A 20339-nucleotide genomic window follows, 5' to 3' on the forward strand; every position below is an offset into this window, starting at 1 on the left:
ATCCTGTCTGTGCGCAAGGGTTCCTCAGCCCTCTTCCTGCGGCCGCCCTCCTCAGAGGATGCCGGCAGATACGAGAGCCGGGCAGGACGTGAGAGCCGGGACACGGGGACTGCCTGATCACTGGGCAGGGAGGAGAGAAATTAGGGAGAAAGGGCTTTGGGTTCCCAGCACCGGGGGCACTGGGAACAGGGGAAGGGCTGGGGTGAGACCGAGCTGGGCGCCCGCCCAAACACGTCACCCAATCTGGGCCACCCTACCTGTGTAATCTTGGGGCCCCTCTTGGGAGCTCACTTTCCTGTGAGGGGACGGGCCATGGATACACCAGATGCCCTTTCAGCTCTAATAATCTGTGATGGGGATTCACAATGGATCGGGACCCGAAACCTTGGGAGGTGTTTCCGATACAGTAATAGAACAGAAACAGCCTCAGGACAGGAGGCGCTCTCAGCCAGTGACCAATAACGGCCTGAGACAAGCCTGCACCTCAGTTCATTTGGCCATAAAGGAGACAGAAAAAAACGTATCTGTGTACTTCTCAGGCGGGTGGCAAAACACCCATGAAACGGCAGGTGGAAAACGTAAAGAAAAGAACATCAGGTAATTCAGCGGAGGTGCGATGGGGCTGGTGGGGGGAGAGGTAGGGGCTAACCTAGGGAAGCACCTGGGCACTGCACCTGCCGGGGGGTCTGTCAGGACCGGCTCTCGTGGGAGAGATGATGCGATGGATGGGTGTTGACAGGCAGGCCAGAGCGGACCATGGCCACCTGCTACCCCTGGGTGGTGGTCTTTTGGACAGAGGGTTCCACCTGGGTGGGTGGGGGGCCCCTTGGAAGAATGATGGAGGTGAGGGGCAGGATGTGACCTATGACGGGGCTGGTCTTCAGCTCCGTCCAGGGGGAGGAGGCAAGAAACGAAATGGAACCGTTATTCTGGAGTTATGGCACCGGTGTATTCTAAGAAATGAAAGGAGAAAACCGGGCCGCCCACCAGGCTCTTTTAGAAGAGCTCTAACATGTACAAAAGGGTGTGGGTGAGGCTGTAAGCCGGGAGCACAAATGGCCGCCAGGGCCATCTGGTCGACCAAGGAGGACGCCTGGCCACCCGGGCACAGGGCCAAGGGAGGGGGGGACGGAGACCCTGGGGTTCCCATGGCTCTGCTGTAGGCTCAGCCTCACAGAAGGGCATTGTTCTCGACACCCCTTTGTTGTCCTTTCCCAGGCGCCAGGCGGGTGGAAACTGGGGAGGCACAGGTTACCCAGAGATAAGTCTTTTTATGAGCTTCCTGGTTTAGCTGAGAGAGGAACTCAGCCAGCTGGCCCGGGGGATGGGCCACCCCTTCTACCTGGTCCCTCCTGTGGGAGTGAAGCTCTTCCTGGTTCAAAGAGGGGGTGGGGGGGTGGCACTGACACCCTGGGGGGAGGCCCTGCTGAGATGCCCAGGTGCCCGGCAGGACGTCGGCAGGTAAGAGGAGAAAGCTTGTGTTCATCCTGCAGTGGTCGGCCCCGCCGTCCCAGCAAACAAGTGCCCTGAAAATCCAGCCATCACTCTGGGCTGTGTGCAGACGAGCAGATCATTTCCAAGATTCCTCTAGAAATTTCTCCTGCCTCCTCCAGGGAAAAGAAAGGGAAGTTTTCTAAACATCCAAGAAAATATCCACATCATTTGTCGAAATTCCAAACGCACAGGAGAGGCTTGAAGGTGAACCTTTGAAGCATCATTAGTCAGGACCGAGACACTGCACCTGAGGCAGTTTGAAATGCCTATTCTGGCTAATGAAGAGAGGGATGGAGAGACGGAAAGAAAGAGAGGGAGAGAATACAGGTACCAGTATCTTAGGTACCCTCACTGGGTAACTATAACAAGCTGTTTCTTACAGGTCTGTGTGAGGCTATGGTGTTGGATGTCTGAATATTACCCTGGTGGAGGGAGCCTTCAAAGGATACTACTCTGATCAACTCACATGTTAAGGGAGCAAAGCTGATTCCCCAGGGGCAGGGACCCCAGGGACGGTTGAGGGAGGGGAGCAGCAACAAACAAACGCAACAACACATTCTCAGGTTGGGCGATTCTATTAAGTGCTCTGCAGAGAATTAAAGCAGAGTGAAGTGTTGGAGAGTGACTGGGTGGTCATCCTCATGTCCCTCTGAGGAGGTGCCTTTTAAGGCGAGAAACAGGAGGAGCTTGCAAACCGCTTCCATCTTTGTCAACCTGCCAGCATCTCACGGTACTCGATGCTGAGAGTTGCCCTGACGCCAGGTGTGTTTCTCCTCTCACTTCCACGGTCACACACTGACCTTCACACGGGGCGTCAAGGGGGCAGACTCGGACCACCCACCATCTGGGTCGCTTCCTGTTCCCTCCTACGCCCTTCCTTGTAACAGAACTAAGACCCGCTCAGGCCCCCTAGCCTCTCCACAAGGCCCTCATCCCATCTGAGGAGTTCCTGAGCAGTGTGTTGACTACAGAAAGTGTGTGATGTGAGCTGGAGATCTGCCAGCCCTAGACCATTTTCTAGATGCTATTCATTTCTTTTCTGTTGTTGTTGAAGTATAGCTGATTTACAACATTTCAGATGTACAGAAAGTGATTCAGTTATATGTGTATAACCCTTCTCAGGTTCTTTTCTCTTACAGGTTATTACAAAATATTGAATATAGTTCCCTGCTATACAGTAGGACCTTGTTGTTTATCTGTTTTATATATAGTAGCTTGTATCTGCTAATCCCAAGCTCCTAGTTTATCCCTCCCTCTTCCCCCTTTGGTAACCATAAGTTTGTTTTCTATGCCTGTGAGTCTGTTTTTGTCTTGTAAGTAAGTTCACTTGTATTATTTTTTTAGATTCCACGTATAAGTGATATCATATGATATTTGTCTTTCTCTGTCTGACTTACTTCACTTTGTATGATCATCTCTAGGTCCATCTATGTTGCTGCAAATAGCACTAGTCTGTTCTTTTTTATGGCTCAGTAATATTCCATTGTTCTTCTTTATGAATTCTAAATGCTATTTGTTGTTGTTGTGAAACTTAGAGTTTATTAAAATTAAAATATCTAGTCTGTGAGAGAGAAGGAAAAAACAGGCGCAGATTAGGGGGAAATATTTGCAAAAATATCTGATATAGGAGTTATATACAAAAGATACAAAAAACTCTTAAAACTTAGCAATAAGGAAATAAGCAACCCAATTTAAAAATGGGCAAAAGATCTGAACAGACACCTCATTAAAGAAGACATACAGGATGCTACTTGTGTTTAATACATCCCTGCTGGGAGCCACCTTTATCTTCTTTTGTTTCTCCAGAAGACTGTAGAAGAAAATATGCCAATCACGTGAGCATTCTGGTATATAAACGCTTGTTACCTACTATCTATGTATCTAAATATCATCTGATCGTGCTAGTAAAGACTCTGAGATCCTAGATAATCTCAGTCGTTTTACCCCCAAACCCAACACACTGCCTGTCTGAGTCTCCTTGAGCTAGGAGGACACAGCCTCACTCTCAAAAGTGAGAGCGTCCTCTTCCTCCCCCCCCTTCCCCCCTCCCCCTCCCTCCCCTCCCCCACTTCCTCCCCTCCCCCTTCTTCCCCTCCCCTCCCCCACTTCCTCCCCTCCCCCTCTTCTTCCCTCCCCTCCCCCTTCCTCCCCTCCCCCACTTCCTCCCCTCCCCCTTCCTCCCCTCCCCCACTTCCTCCCCTCCCACTTCCTCCCCTCCCCCACTTCCTCCCCTCCCCTTCCTCCCCTCCCCCACTTCCTCCCCTCCCTTTCTCCTTCCTTCTTCCTTCTTTCCTCTTTTACAGTTTCTCCCTTACGTGTATATCCCTAATCAGCGTATTGCTTGTTGCCTGTTTGGGCACTTCTTATTAACAAAATCACACCCATGCTGTCCTCTGTGACTTGCATTTCTTTGTTCATCATTTTTTATGTTTTTCAGATTTATTCGCATTCATGCCCACATCCGTGGTTCAGTCATTTTCTCTAACCAATAACATTTCTTGATATTAACATGCTGCAATTTGTCTCTTCTGCTGCCAGTAGACACTAAGGCAATTTTCCATCTTTGACTTTTGTGAAAAACGCTGCAGTGACCATTCCTGTCCTTGTCTCCTGGGGCACGTGTGGGAGTGGCTCTAGGATATATATCGAGGAGTGGCATTGCTGGCTCAGAGCATTACGACCAGATTCAACTTTATTGGATAAGACAGAGCGCTATTCCATAGGAGGTTTCATCTGAAGAAAGCTCTGTGTAGTTGGAGAAGCAGAACCCAGGTCTAGAGAGGCCCAAGCAACTTCTGTGATCATTACAAAGGAAGTTATCCATTTATTAAAGTAATTGTGCAATTTTAATAAATAAGAATCAATATAACAGGATGCACTTGGACGTATATAGAAGGAGCTCACTCTGCAGGATGTATTTATTAATACAGTACTTCTTCTATCAAAGACTAGAATACCCCAAGGAGAATAAACTGTGATGCGCTTAACTGCAATGTGTCAGAGATAATGCCAAAAGGTGAAGGAGCTGGTCTATGATCTAAAAAGAAAGTCAGGGGACGCTGGCTGCCGTTGGGCTGCCCACACACTAAGCAAGAGCTGGGGCCCAGTTTTCAGGAGGAAAGGGGTCTCCACGTTGGACGGGCATCCTGGCCGCTCACTCAGCATGAATTTGCTTGAGGGACCAGAAGACCCCTGAGCACACTGACAAAAATTCACTTCGGCGCCCACCAGGCTGACCCAGCTCTGGGGGCCGTGGCGTACGACGGGTGTTGCCCTGTGAACCACCTGCGTGGGCCTCCCTGTGTGCAGAGTCCCACCTCCCGCACCCTCACCCTCTTCTCCCTGCAGCCATTTGTTCATAACAGTGAAAACTAAATCTACTGCTATGATTTTTACTTTTCTTGTTTTTGTCCGTCAGGATGCAAACAGGAATACCTAGACCCATACGTACACACGAAGGAAAATCAAGGCCGTTGTTGACTGCAAATGGTGTTCTGTACAGTGTAGACCAAAGTGGACGCTTCTGAAGATTCCCACGGGTCCGGGGCGCCCACGTGGGTGACGCCACGATAGCCTTCCTTCACCCGTGTCAACTTCCCGAAGCACGTGGGAAGATGGCTCCGTTCCCTGCTTCCACTTCCTGATCGATGTGCCTAATGCTTGGGAATCTGTGAAATATTTTCATCAGCGTTGCTGAATAGATTTTCACAGCCCACGGAGTGAGGAAGAAAGGATTATTTCCCATCCCGCAGGATGAAGAAACAGAGGCCGAGAGAGGTTGACAGACCTGCCCAGAGTCACACAGCAGAGCCGGGCCTTTGCGCCTCTCCCACGCCACGTGGGCTGGGTGTTGAGCCGTGCACCTGCGGAGTCCACGTGGGACTGCGGCAGAGCTTCTCCCTGTCCGGGGGGCTACATCTGCTCAGAACTGGCCCCCAGCCTTGTCAGAGGCCTCAGCAGTGTCCTCAAGGGGCTCAGTCCTAGCCCTGGGGAAACCAGGGATTGAGAGAAAGCCTGGATTGCAGCTTCCGCACTTTGCTCTGATTTCCAGGTCTGTGCTCTCTTGCTAAAGGTCAATACCCGGCCTCGACCGCAACCGTCTTCAGGGATCTGTGCACGTTCAAGATACGGTGCGTGCCCCAAACATTTCGTGACCCTAATTGTTGGGAAAAAACGATATTCACCCTCAAACACATCCTCGTGACCCTCCCAGCCTCCTCCTGCGCTGATGAAAATAAAGCCCTTTGCTCAGGAAGCCCCCCAGGCCTGTAGCATATGTATAGTCATTTCTCCCCCTAGAAAACCTAATTTCCAGAAGGTGCGCCTCGTGCCCGCAGACCTCCGTGTGGCTTAGACAAATAAGGCGAACTCTCCAACAGCCCTGCTAAGGACGTGCTCCTGCCACGCAGCCTCCTTCGCATTTGCTTTGCTTCGGTTTTCTTACCTTTTTTCACCCCACGAATCATTTTGGGGGGGGGGTTGTGCTTCCCTTCACCCCCACGCCCCGACACCTTGAGTTGTACACAAACTCTAAACTGTAAGCTACTCCTGACTTAACTACTTACGTGAAACACTAATACGCCCAGCTGCTTTGATGTCTGCGGAACAACAAAGGGAGCCGGGTCCTCTGGGCCTCTGGAAGCCTTGATTTGTCACCAAGTTCTGACACCCAGCAGCGCCGTGTGACAGTGCAAATCAACCTCGCCGTGTGCGCGGCGGGGCCTCGCCCACCCCCCGCCGAGCGTCGGCAGTTTAATTAGCTGTTTCCACACCGCCATCGAGGGCATCTGCAGCTTCAGCAAGAAAAGAGACGGAGGAGAGTTCACTGGAAAGTGGGGGACCTTGGGGAAAAAAAGGTCATATTGTGGGAAAAAAAAAAAGTCCGCGGGAAGAAATATCAGAGACCTTTGTAGCCTTTGCCTCAGACGTGATGCCTGAGACTCACAGGCCTGGGTACCCCGTGTGGTGCAATGCAGCCCTTCAGAACAGCTCCGTGAAGCCCTGTACGGACGGAGGAAGTGTCTGAGGCTGTTTACAGGGCTTTTTCTCCTTTGGGGGATGGTCCGTATGCTCCGTGTTTCTTCTCCAGCACCTACCACCCCGCCCCCCATCCATCATGCAGAAATTCACGGAGATTCAAGGCAAGACCTCGAGGGTGGCCGCTTGAGGGTGGCCGAGTTTTGCAAAACTTTGCATGAATCCTTCTGGAAAAGGGGATGCCAGAGTGAGAAGTTCGTTCCTCTGTTCATTTTTGCGGGGTTAAATGATGCCAGGCCAGGAAGAAAGCTAGGAAGGCGGCCCAGAAGGTTGGGAGTCATTGATGGGACCGCAGGGGTGAGAGAGATTCGGGTCCGGTGTCAGACACAGGGAGACACTTCCGTCTTGGCCCAGGAGGGGGGCAGACGGACGAGACCCAGCCGACTCTGCGTCTGTTGGGCGAGTTTGGGGGGCGGTCTGGTTCCTCGGACCCCCCCTCCCCCATGGACGGGGCAGGAGACGGCCGGTGGCTTTCCTGGCTAGGGGGAAGGTGAACGTTTTCCTCCCAGCATTGTCTTTCCTTGCCGGGTGTGGGGGGGGGGGCGGGATTGGGCGGGGTGTGCAGCGAGGTGGTAAGTGGTCACCTTGCCGCCACTCAGCATCCCCTATTCAGGTGATGGCCTGTGTTCCCCACAGGGAGGGCAGCGACGCACCTGAGGAAGCCAGGGACCGTCTGCAGGGCTCTCCGGAGCCACGTCCACCTGTCTGGGGTGGGAGCTAGCGATAGCCTGCCCCCCATCCATGTTCTTGGCATGCCTGGTGGAGTGGCGGGCTCCCGGCCTGCGCTGTGTACTGCCATTCTGTGCTGCCAGGCTCTGGGGGGGGGGGGGGCCTCCGGGAAGATGCTAACCCAGCCTGCAGCATCTCCTGCCTCATGTCAGGTCACAGGGTCGGTGCTGGAAAGAAAGGGTCTTAGCAACTCCAAGAAGACACGGAAGAAACGTAAAGGCAGATTCCTAGTGAAAGAAGCCATTCTGAAAAGGCTGCTACCGTGTGATTCCAGCTCCATGGCCTTCTGGAAAAGGCCAAACTATGGAACAGTGGGAGCATCAGGGGTTGCCAGGGATCAGGGGCTAGGGGAGGGAGGAACGGGTGGGGCACAGAGGATTTTTAGGGCAGTGAAACTACCATGTGATACTATCAGGGTGGACACATGTCATTAGACGTTTGTCCAGAACTACAGAACGTTCACCACCAAAAGCAAACTCTGACGTAAACTATAGATTTTAGTTAATAATATTGCATTGAGGGCTTCCCTGGTGGCGCAGTGGTTGAGAGTCCGTCTGCCGATGCAGGGGACACGGGTTCGTGCCCCGGTCCGGGAAGATCCCACATGCCGCGGAGCGGCTGGGCCCGTGAGCCATGGCCGCTGAGCCTGCGCGTCCGGAGCCTGTGCTCCGCAACGGGAGAGGCCACAACAGTGAGAGGCCCGCGTACTGCAAAAAAAATAAAAAAATAAAAAATAATAATATTGCATTGATACTGGCTCACCGAGTATAACACATGTATCACACTAATGCAAAATATTAATAATAAGGGAAACAGTGGTGGAGGGAGAGTAATAGGAGAATTCTTTGTAGTTTCCACTTTCTTTTTTTTTTTTTGGTAAATCTAAAATTGCTCTAAAGAATAAAATCTATTAATTTAAAATTTAAGAGCAGGACACAGAGACAAAAGCCACAGAAGCAGGCGAGGTGAGATGAGCCTTCCCTCCCACCTGCGATGTTTATTTCGTAGGTAATTGCCACAGGGTGAACCCGTGGGCACCTGTGAAACCTCCTTTCCTTCAGGTCCAGCTTCTTCCTGACCTTGCTTTGAGCATTTAGTGCCCGGCACCTCCCCGCTAATGATACTTGAAACCAGAGTCTAAGCCTCATTCGCATAAAATAAGTGCCCTGTTTTACGGAATGGATGGATGTAAAAAGAATTTTAATAAGTCACCTTCTTATTGACCTTCTTGAGTCACCTTCTAAAATCTACAAAGAGAACATCCTCTGGTGAATTCTTCATTGCAGAGCGGAAAGTATTCTTTGAGAGCATGTGGCCTAAGACCCCCAGAAAGGTTAAGCCACCTGACCAAGGTCACACAGCCAAGCCCAGGCCGAACGGAGATAAACCTCAGGATTCCAGACTCCCCATCCCGTCCAACGTCCTTCCACGGGGTCAGGCCAGTTAAACGGTTGCCCAGGTAAAAAGGTGGCATCCAGGGAGAGGAGGCCCGAGCTCCAGTGCTACATCTGTGCCTCAGTTTACCCATCTGTAGCCCTTTCCCTGCACAAGCCCAGATGAATTTCCTTGTCTCCAAAACGGCAGGACTCGTGATATTAACTCTCATTCACAGTCCTGAGGCTCAAGGTGTTTTGTAAAACAGCGTTTGTCCTGTGCCCGTGAACACCCCCTTTACTCCCCTCCCCCACTGCAGCTGTATTGCAGAGAGAGGCAAGGGGGTTACTGGTTATTTATCCCCGTGGAACAGTGCTCCTCAACCTTGACCGTGCTCATGGGGGTCCTTGTTAGGAGGCCTGGGGTGGAGGCCCAGGTGGAGCCCAGCGTCTGACTGGTGGGAGCCCTACCCCTGCAGTGGTTTTCTCTGTACAAGACAGAGAGGGACGCTGGGCGCTGGGCCCAGGCCCAGCGGCTGGGTTGAGGTCAGGGGGCCGCGGGGACAGGTCCCCGCCCTGGTGGCAGGTGGGGCCTCGGCCTCCCCAGGGTCTTGGGGATCAGCTGTCAGGGCGCTCCGCCCACCAGGACGGGGACAGGGACCTGCAGAGGGCTCTCCTCTGGCTCGTTTCAGCTCCGGCTCGACCGCAGACAAGGAGCTGTCAGTCTCCCCCTCCCCTCCCCTCCCTGCCTGTCTCACCAGACACTTCAAAGGCTTCCCCACCAAGGGGCTGCAGCATCCTGCAAAGGCCTCCCAGCACTGGGGGGCCGACTTCAAAGACGGATTGGAGCTGGGGGCCAGCCCCCCTGTGGAGGGGCCTTATCACTTTGGGGGTGACTCCCCCCAGGAAGGGCCTGCTCAGTGCAGAGGGGAGGGCCGGCCCCTTTGAAGAAAAGCCCCGTTTTCCTCCCTCCCCAGCCCTTCCCAGCCCCCGGGGCCAGCCCCACCCTCCTTTCAGGTGGGTCCGGGAAGATGCGGGTGAGATAGAGCCGGGAGAGGTGACCCGACTCCCAGTGTGTGTCCCCAGGTTCATGGATGTTCGCACTTGGAGAAGCTGATGGGGGTCGGGTGGGTTGCCTGCACACTGGGTTTGCACACAGACACAGTTTGCAGCCCCAAAGGCGGGGCCCATGTCCCAGCATCCAGGGAAGGCACTGAAAGATGGGGGCTTCAGGCCCCAGCCTCCACTGGCCTATTGGACGGGACTAGCCTCTTTCCACCAAATGCAGAGTCCTCCCCAGACACGCGGCCATCAGAATGCAACCCACCCAGTTCCAGACGTCCCTCTGCTGGCCTGCGGGGGGCTCCATGGTGGTGGAGACCCCTCCCCAGTCAGCCACGTAGACCTCCTCTCTGGGGGTCACACACCTGAGGATCCCCGGACAAACCTAGAAGCTGGGCCTGGCCTCACTGCTGTGGCTCTCAGGTGAGGTGGCCCGTCCACCCCGGACAGCACAGCCCAGGTCATGTGCTTCCTGCTACTTTTTCCCGTCTCCTTCAGTCCTCACCGCAGCGCACACACGCTCAGTCACCCACGCGCGCGTGCATTCATTCACAGACAATCCCTCGCTGGTGTACACACATCCTACCTAACACGTGCGCCCACACAGGAGCACCTTCATTCACTCACATACAGGCACACTTCCTGACACTCTCTCGCACACTCACAAACTCACACTCGTGTGCATTCACACGCACCTATACACATACTGACACACCTTTTCACACCCATGTATAGACCCACACTTCCTGACACACTCACATACAGACACACACACACACATACACAGGGGTCTCCAAAAGCCCAGGTTTCCAGGCACAACACATATTTTAATAATATGGTGTAAGGTAAGAGCCTAGCTTTATGGAGCTGATTTTTGTGTATTGTATGAAAAAATATCAAGATTAATTTTGCTCTATATGTTTGTCCAATGGACCCAACACTGTTTATTGAGAATATTATCCTTTCTGAATGGTTCTGTTGTGCCACCTTTATAAGAAATCATGTTTTCATACAGGTAGACATCTGTTTCTGTTTCTGGACTCTATTTTGTTATTTTGCTCTATTTAATTAAAATCTTACATTTATCACAATGTCTTAATTACAGCAATTAATATCTTCATATATGGTAGAGCAAGTACTTTTACTTTGTCATTGTTCTTCCAGATTGTCTTGACTATTCATGGCTATCTGTATTTCTATATAAATTTTAGGATCACCTTGTCAATACACACACGCACACACACACACACACGCACACACACAAATACACAAAATATCTGTCGAGATTTTGATTGGGATTTCATTGAATCTAGAGCTTAGTTTTGGGAGAATTGACATTCTTATAGTATTGACTCTTTCAATATATGAATAGAGTATATTTCTCCATATAGTAAGTCCTCTTCAATTTCCCTCAGTATCTTTTGTAACTTTTTAAGTGGTCTTGAGTATTTTTACTAGTTTTAGTCCTAACTAAATATTTAATGATTTTACATTTTGTTGTAAGTGCAATTAAAAATTTTTATTTTCTGATTGTTAGATGTTCTCATATAGAAATCTAAGTGATTTTGTATGTTGAATTCATATATTCAAATAATTTTCTAAATTCCCTTATGATTTATTTGAGTTTATCAGTAATTTTTAAAGATTTTCTACATATACAATTTTATTGTTTGTGAATAATAGTCCTTATACTATTATTTCTTTTTCTTGCCTTGTTGCACTGGCTAGTTCTTCCTGTAAATTGCTGAATAGAAGTGTTGGTACTAGGAGCTGATGTCTCTTTCCTGATCTCAGGGGGTGATTTTAACATTTCACCATTAAAGATTATATTTGTGATAAGTTGAGAGACTTTTTTGTTTTGCTTTGATTTCTGTAAATACTATTTATCAGGTTAAGGAAGTTCTCTTCTATCCCTAGTTTATGAAGACTTCCGTTTTTTAACCATTAATGGTTATAAAATTTTATCAAATACATTTTTTAACCATTAATGGTTACAAAATTTTATCAAATACAGATGTATCAAGTACATTTTCTGCATCTTTTGAGACAATAATAAAATTTTTCTCATTTATTTTGCTAGTATTGTGAATTACAGTGATTAATTTTATAATATCAAATGAACCTAACACTACTAGAATAAACTCAACTTGATTGTGGTATGTTATCCTTTCTTATATCTCAGAATTTGGCCTGCCAATCTTGTGTTTAGAATTTGCATATTTATTCATTAGATACATAGACCTGTAATTTTCCTTTCAGGTTTTGGTGTCAAGGATATGCTATCCTCATAAATAGAGTTGAAAAGCATTTTATCTTTCCCATTTACTGGAGGAGTTTATGTAAAATTGGTGTTATTCCTCCCTCAGTTGTTTGAAAGAATTTGCTAGTGAAGCCATCTCGACCTGGATCTTTCATTGCGGAAAATTTGTAAATCACAGATTAATTTTTTAAAGTAGATTTAAGACTACTCACATTTCTCAATTCTTCTAGTGTCAGTTTTGGTAAGTTAAATTTTTCTAAAATTTTGTCCATTATATTTAAGTTTATTGGCATAAAATTCTTTACAATATCTTCTTTTGTTAAAATTTTAATGTCTTTAGCATTTGTAGTGACGTCTTCCTTTAAATTTAATTCCTGATACTGGTTATTTGTGCCTTCTCTTTTTTATTTGATTAATTTTACAGTTTTACTAGTTATTTTAAAAAATCACTTTTTGGCTTTATTGAGTCTATTTTATGTTTGTTTTCTATTTCATTAATTTCTGCAAATAGCTTTATTTCTTGTTACCTTCTACTTTTGGGGGGTTTGATTTACTGTTCTTTTTTCTAACTTCTTAAGTTTGGTACTTAGATCACTGATTTTCAGGCCTTTTTTTTTTTTTTTTTTTTTTTTTGCGGTACGCGGGCCTCTCACTGTTGTGGCCTCTCCCGTTGCGGAGCACAGGCTCCAGATGCGCAGGCTTCGTGGCATGTGGCATCTTCCCAGACCAGGGCACGAACCCGCGTCCCCTGCATCAGCAGGCGGACTCTCAACCACTGCGTCACCAGGGAAGCCCTTCAGGCTTTCTTTTCTTCTACTGTATGAAACTAAGGCTATGTAGCTTCCTTTAAGCATCACTTTAGTTGCATCACACAAATGTTGTTATATTTCATTATAATTCATTTAAAATACATTTTATTATTTCCACTGTGATTTATTCTTTTACCTATGGGTTATTTAGAAGTATATTTTGTTTAACTTATACACACATGGAGATTTTCTGCATACTGTTTTGTCATTGATTTTTAGTTAAATGGCACTGTGGTCAGAGAATTTCCGATGCGCGATTTCAATAGTTTGAAATTTATTGAAGTTTGTCTTATGACCCAGCATATAGTCATTTTAAATCCCTTTTTTCATGAGTGCTTGGAAAAAATGTGTAGCTCAAGTCGTTGGTTGCAGCATTTCATACATTATCCATTAAGTCAAATTTCCTGCTCACGTTGTTGAAATCTATTATGTTCTTACTGATTATTTGTCTGTTTTACTGTAACTTCAAGACATTAAAATCTCCCTTTATGGCTATGAACTTACCCATTTCTCCTTGCAGTTCTGAAGGCTGTTGCTTTGTGTATTTTGAAGTTATCCTGTTTGCGGCATGGAAGTTTAGAACTCTTATATAATTTGGTTATGAATTGAAACTTTTAGTATTTTCAACTTTTTAGTCTGTAGTAATGCTCTTTTCCCCTTAAAATCTACCTTGTTTTAATATAGTTATACGAGCTTTGTCTTATTTCGTGTTTGCGTGGTTATCTTTTTCCAGAGAGAATTTTCATTTTCTTCAACAAGGTACCTGGGAACGTCACCAATATGGCATCACCTCAATCCAGTTTCCATCAAGATTATTCAAATGTGGATGACAGCATTTATCACCAAGGACAGCCTCTGCCTGTCACGCCACTTTCTCTGTCACCCACCTGCCTATAACACCAGGAAGTTATCTTTCAAAGCTTAAAGGCAGCTTCAGAAAGAATGACTGCCTTCCCCATGTGGTACCTCTCTCACTGTACGCATCACACCGGATTTTAATCATTGGTTCGTGTGTCTATCTTCCCCGGGAGAGTGAGCGGTCCTTGCCCACAAGCATCTTACCGTCTTGATCTCTTTCCAGTTCCAGCAGCCAGCACATAGTAGGTGCTCAAGAAAACACATTCGATGCTGCACGAAGACAAGAAACTGTCACCATTTCAGAGAAAAGGAAAGAAAGCTCAGAGTTGAGACAGCTTGCTCAAGGTCACACTGGGTCGGACAGGCTCAAAGCCAGGTCTTCTGATGCCCAAGGCCAATACCACTTCCACTACCTGAGTAAGCAGAGCCCCTTGTAGAGGGCCAGCCTCTGCGAACCTGCGGAAAGCCAGTGCCCCCGCTGACCACCGCAGCGCTGCCCAGAGCTCTGCACCCCCCACCCACCAGTGGCAGCTCTCCAGGGCTCCTCCGCCCACCCCCGCTCCTCCCTCCAAGGAGGCTGACTCATGTGCATCCCAGCAAAGTTCCTGGACTCTGCTCCCGTCGGAGCTGGCCACCAACCTCCCCTCTGATCCCCATGACAGAATTGGCTGAGATAAAAGACACCCCTCCTCTCCAGAGCAGACAGTTGAGTTTGGCCAAGAGCTCTGGGAACGAATACCCGATGGACCCGAGGCATCGCCCTCAGAGGCAAGATTTTGCAGCATGAAATGGCCTATTCTTCACAGGACGTTTTTTTGGAACGCTTAAGGTCCTGAAAGGGAGCCACTTAGGCAGTCAGAAAGGACGCTTTTGTGGGTTGGGTTTTTTTTTTTTTTTTTGGCTTTTCTTGTCTTTTTTAACCTTCTGCTTCTGACTCTGCCAGTCGGTGTCTCTCTCTCACCCCTGGAGATTTCTTTTCAACACTGGTCATTCGTGGAGTTGGCGCTGCCCTCTCTGCTGTGACTGATGGAAGACCCGGGCCTCCTCCCTCTAATGAGGGCCCCCCCAGTCCCCGCTGTCCTCATTTTTGATACCTGGGGAGAGGATGTACAGACGAGGGACAATGGGATCAGAAAGGCCCCAGTGAACAGACATCACAGCCAAGCTCAAAGAGCGCAGGAAGTAGAAGAAAGAACAAAAACATTTACAGAAGTGCTACAGTGTAAGGGGGAAAAGTACTAGCAACTGTAACAAGGTCAATGGTGAGGGAAAAAAAATTTTTTTGAAAGGAATTGCTGAGGGGAAAAAAAAAAAGGAAAACCTCAAAAAGGGGGCCGAGGACTCAGAGTAGGGCCTGCGGGTTCGTTCCTGGAACATTTTCCTTGATATCTTCCCAGGAAGCATGATTTCTACCAGACTTCAATACGTTGGAAAAGTGTATGCAACCGGCTAGAAGGAGGGTTAGGAGTTGTGAGTCACCGTCACCCGCTCCGTGTGTGTTTGCTTTCAACGCCGGCTTCCTGTGGGACCACATGAATGGGGCCTTTCTGGTTCTTTGGCCTGTGCTGGGGTGGGAGCGTCTGGCCAGCCTGCTTTAAGGGAGCGTGAGGCGCTGAGGCTCCGGGGCTGCGAAGAACAGAACAAACGGGCTGACGTCGCCCCGGTGTCGAGGAGCAGCAGGGAGGGTTGGCGGGCGCTGGATCCTGTGACTCTGGGCGATTCCCGTCAGCGCTCTGAGCCTCCGTTTCTTTACCTGGAAAACAGACACAGTAGCATCTCCTTTGCAGGATTATTCTGAAGATGATGACACCCAGCCTGCGTGTCCAAGGGACTTCAGAAGTAGCTGTTGCTCTTTTTCTTCCCCCTGTAATTATTTATCACTGATAGCGGGGATGTTAAGCTCGATCCTCTCAAATCTTGGGCTTCTGAGCTAATGGAAAGGGCTCTTATGATCCTGCTTCCCAGAGTTTTAGCTGGACGGGCAGCCTTAGGCCTTAGGTGTGCTGCTAAATTCTGCTTTCTCATTCTGTGCATTATCTGACTTCCGCTTGACACTCAATGAGCTTTATTTTTTTTTAAGGTATATAACTTAGTTTTTAAAATTTTTATTGGAGTATAGTTGATTTACAATGCTGCGTTAGTTTCTGCTGTACAGCAAAGTGAATCGGTTATACGTGTACACATATCCACATATCATATCCACATATCATATCCACATATCATATCCACATATCATATCCACATATCATATCCACATATCACATCCACATATCACATCCACATATCATATCCACATATCATATCCACATATCATATCCACATATCACATCCACATATCATATCCACATATCATATCCACATATCATATCCACATATCATATCCACATATCATATCCACATATCCACTCTTTTTTAGATTCTTTTCCATATAGGCCACTACAGAGTGCTGAGTAGAGTTCCCTGTGCTGTGCAGTGGGTTCTTATTAGTTATCTATTTCACATATAGTAGTGTGTATATGTCAGTCCCAATCTCCCAACTTATCTCTCCCCCTCCTTCCCCCCGCCGGTAACCATAAGTTTGTTTTCTGTATCTGTGACTCTATTTCTGTTTTGTAGATAAGTTCATTTGTACCATTTTTTTAAAGTTCCACGTATAAGTGATATAATGTGATATTCGTCTTTCTCTGTCTGACTCACTTCACGCAGTATGACAATCTCCAGGTCCATCCATGTTGCTACCAAAGAGCTTTAGAATTGTTCTTCTTTGTCCTCTGTTTTTCATACTTTAGATAATGCAATTCCTTTGAACATCACCTTAACAAAAATACTTGCAAGGGGGCGTTGCCACAGGCCTGATAATATGAAAGCGAAAGATGGCCCTGATTTACTGAGCACCTACTACATGCAGCCCTGGGCCAGCCCTTTATATGCTTTCACTCCATTTAGGATTTAAGCTTGCAGCAGCCTCTTCCTGGCCTGCTCTTCCCACCCTTACCCTGTGCTTTTATTCAGGGTATTTATTTCCTTCAAACATACCACCTGACTTACTAATGTACTTATTTATTGTTTATTGCTTGTTGTCCCACCCCACAATCAGAATGTAAGTCCACGACATAGAGAACAGACTTGTGGTTGCCAAGGGGGATGGGGGGTGCTGGGGGAGGGATGGATTGGGAGTTTGGGGTTAGCAGATGCAAACCATTATACAGAGGACGGATGAACAACAAGGTCCTACTGTAGAGCACAGGGAACTGTATTCAATATCCTGGGATAAACCGGAACGGAAAAGAATATTTGAAAAAAGAATGTCTACATATATATGTATAACTGAATGTCTTTGCTGTACAGCAGAAATTAACACAACATTGTAATCAACTACACTTCCATAAAAATAAATAAATAAATAACTAAAAAGAATGAAAGTCCACGAAGGCGGGCTATTTTTTCAAAGACAATTTTTTATTTTAGAATAGTTTTAGATTTACAGCACAGTTGCAAAAATTGTACCAAGAGGCCCTGTGCACCCCACACCCAGTTTTTCCTACTGGTAATTTCTTACGTTACTATGTACTCTTGTCACAACTAAGGAAACAATGGTATGTTGTTATTAATGAAACTGCAGACTTTATCCACATTTCACTAATTTTCCCCAAATGTCTGGTTTCTGTTCCAAGGTTCCATCCAGGATCCCACATTGCTTTTAGCCATCACACATGCTTAGCTTCCCTGGTCTGTGACAGTCTCTCAGACCTTCCTTGTTTGGGATGACCTTGACAGTTTTGAGGCGAGCTGGCCCCTCAGTCTGGGTTCACCTGATGTTTCGCTCATGGTTAAACAGGACGATGGGTTTTGAGAGGAAGACCATGGGGGTAAAGTGTGGTCCTACCAAGGGTCAGATATCGGCATGACTTAGCGCTGATGAAGTTGACCTTGATCCTCTTGCTGGAGTAAAAGGTTTGCCAGCTGTCACTATGAAGTTACAGTTTTCTCTGTTCCTATAGTCTAGTCTTCAGAAGCAGGTCTCTAAACACAGCCATTATGGGTCGCATGTGTTCTCCCAAAATTTATATGTCAAAGCCCTAACCCGTAGTACCTCAGCATAAGGTCTTTGAAGAGGTAATTTGGTTAAAATGAGGTCTTCAGGGTGGGCCCTAATCTCATAGGACTGGCGTCCTTATGAGAAGAGGACGTTTGGACATGACATGCACGCATACAGAGAGAAGACCACGTGAAGACATAGCAAGAAGGTAAGGAGAGGGGCACCAGAAGAAACCAAGTTTGTATCTTTTTTTTTTTTTTTTTTTCCGGTACGCAGGCCTCTCACTGTTGTGGCCTCTCCCATTGCAGAGCACAGGCTCCGGACACGCAGGCTCAGCAGCCATGGCTCACGGGCCCAGCCGCTCTGCGGCATGTGAGATCTTCGCAGACCGGGGCACGAACCTGTGTCCCCTGTATTGGCAGGCGGACTCTCAACCACTGCGCCACCAAGGAAGCCCTGGAAGTTTGTATCTTTTGACCACCTTTATCCTCCCTCTCTGTGCTCCCCGTCTTGCCTTTTCATTAACAGTATCTTTTGAAGAGCAGAAGTTTATAATTTTGATGAAATCCAACCTAACAATTTGTTCTAGTGGATTGGGTTTTCAGTGTAATTTCTAAGAAACATTTGCCTAACCTGAGGTCACAAAAATTGTCTGTGATATTTTTTCTAGAAGGTTTATAATTTTAGGTTTTATATTTAAGTTAATGATCCAGTTTAATTGTTTTTTACACAGTATTGGGTAGGCACAAAGTTCTTTTCTTTTTTTTTTACATGTTGATATCTATTTGCTCCAGTACCATTTGTTGAAATGACTACTCTTTCTTCACTGAATTGACTTTGCACCTTGCTCAAACCAGTTGTTTTTATATGCATGGGTCTATTTCTGGCCTCTCTATTCTGTCCTATTGATCTATTTATCTTTCCTTACACCAATAGCACACTGTCTTAATGACTGTAGCTTTATAGTATGCCCTGAGGATGAGGTGTGAACAGCGTGGAAGGCTGTATGTTCCCCTGAAGGAGAAATTCAAGCACTTCCCTGGAGAGGTCTAGGTGGAAGTCTCTGGCACTGATGTGAGAAACCTCATAGGTCCACAGAAAGCTAGAGCTGGAGGGTCTTCACGACTCATCATTATCTAACTCAGCCATTATCGAGTGTTTGCTACATGCTAGATTTTAAGCTAGGCACTGGGGGTGCCAAGGTGTATAAAATTAGACACTCTTCTTGTTCCCATCATGCTTATACTCTAGGAGGAGAGAGGGATCAATCACACTAAAATGTGTAATTACACCCAAAACAAGTGTTCTAAAGGAAATGAATACGCTTCTGGGAGAAGGATGTAATTCTTCCTATGGGAGTAGGAGTTTACTAGGAGGGGGAGGGGAAGGGAAGAAGAAACCGTTTCATAGACGGTTGCCCCAATATCTGGTATATCTTTTGCTTCTCCTTCAGGAAAAGAAGCTATTTAACAAATTTCAGCTTATCTGAAGTTTTAACAAATTGTAGTTGTGTACGCGGCTCTCCGCGATGAATACTATATTTCCCAGCCTCCTTTGCAGCTGGGTGAGGCCACGTGACCAAGCACTGCCTGACAGGATATACGTGGAAGGGTCAGGAAACGTCTTTAATGGGAGAGGATGTGTCTTCACTTCGTCTTTGCAACTCTCTGCTGACTAAATGTGGACGTGATTGCTGAAACTCAGCAGCCGTCTTAGCCACGTGAAAGCAACTGTTGAGGATGGTGAACAATAAGATAGAAGGAGCCTTGACTGTCTTAAAGCTACCAGACAAGCTTTGGACCGTCTACCTGGACTTTTCCAGGAGAGAAACTCCTATCTCATTAACTCACTCCTCCTTTGGATTTTCTCTCTATGCGGCCGAGTCTAATCCCAACTAATGTGAACTATATGCACAAAGTCCCCGCAATGAGGGAGCAACGCCTGTATACAAGGAACTACAAGGAGGTCAGTATGGCGGGGGGGCAGAGTCTGGCCCCTTCCTCTCCCACTTCACCGACAAAGCCACTGAGAGCCAGAAATTCATCAACTTGAGCTCAGACTAGAGCTATGCTGATGGACTCCCAAAAAGTTGCCATTAATGAGTGCCTACGCCGTACCTGGCACTGTGCTCTGTGCTTGGCAGTTGCTAGCTCCTCGACGCTCCCAACAGTACAAGACACAAATCACATCATCCCTTTTGACAGATGAGAACCTGGTGGCTCAGCCAGGCTCACGTCCTTGCCCAAAGTCGCAGAGCCGGTTGGTGGCTGAGCGGGGAATTGGGATCTAGGTCTGTCTGATTTCAAAGCTCCTTCTCTTTCCACTCTCCCAAGTCCAGGGGAATTCTACTCTGCAGGTCCACGGAGTAAGCCCAGATGTTTGCGTTTAGTGAGTCTCAGAAGGAAAAAGAAAGTCTGAAGGCTTATTATTCTCAATTTTGTTATTTGTCAATCCAACTCAGGGATAGACAAGGGCAGCATTTCAGCTTTTGTTTCCTGGATTTCTTTCTTAAAAACAGTTGTGATGCTATGCGTTGAAAGCCAACATGTTACCAGCCTCCTGGATCTAATGGGTACATCTTTGGGATAGAGGGTTCTCCAGAGAGACAGAACCCATAGAATAGATGATGGATGGATGGAGGGGTGGATAGATAGGTAGATAGATAGATGATAGATAGA

Source organism: Orcinus orca, chromosome 19 (assembly GCF_937001465.1).
Source record: "Orcinus orca chromosome 19, mOrcOrc1.1, whole genome shotgun sequence".
NCBI classification, from domain to species: domain Eukaryota; kingdom Metazoa; phylum Chordata; class Mammalia; order Artiodactyla; family Delphinidae; genus Orcinus; species Orcinus orca.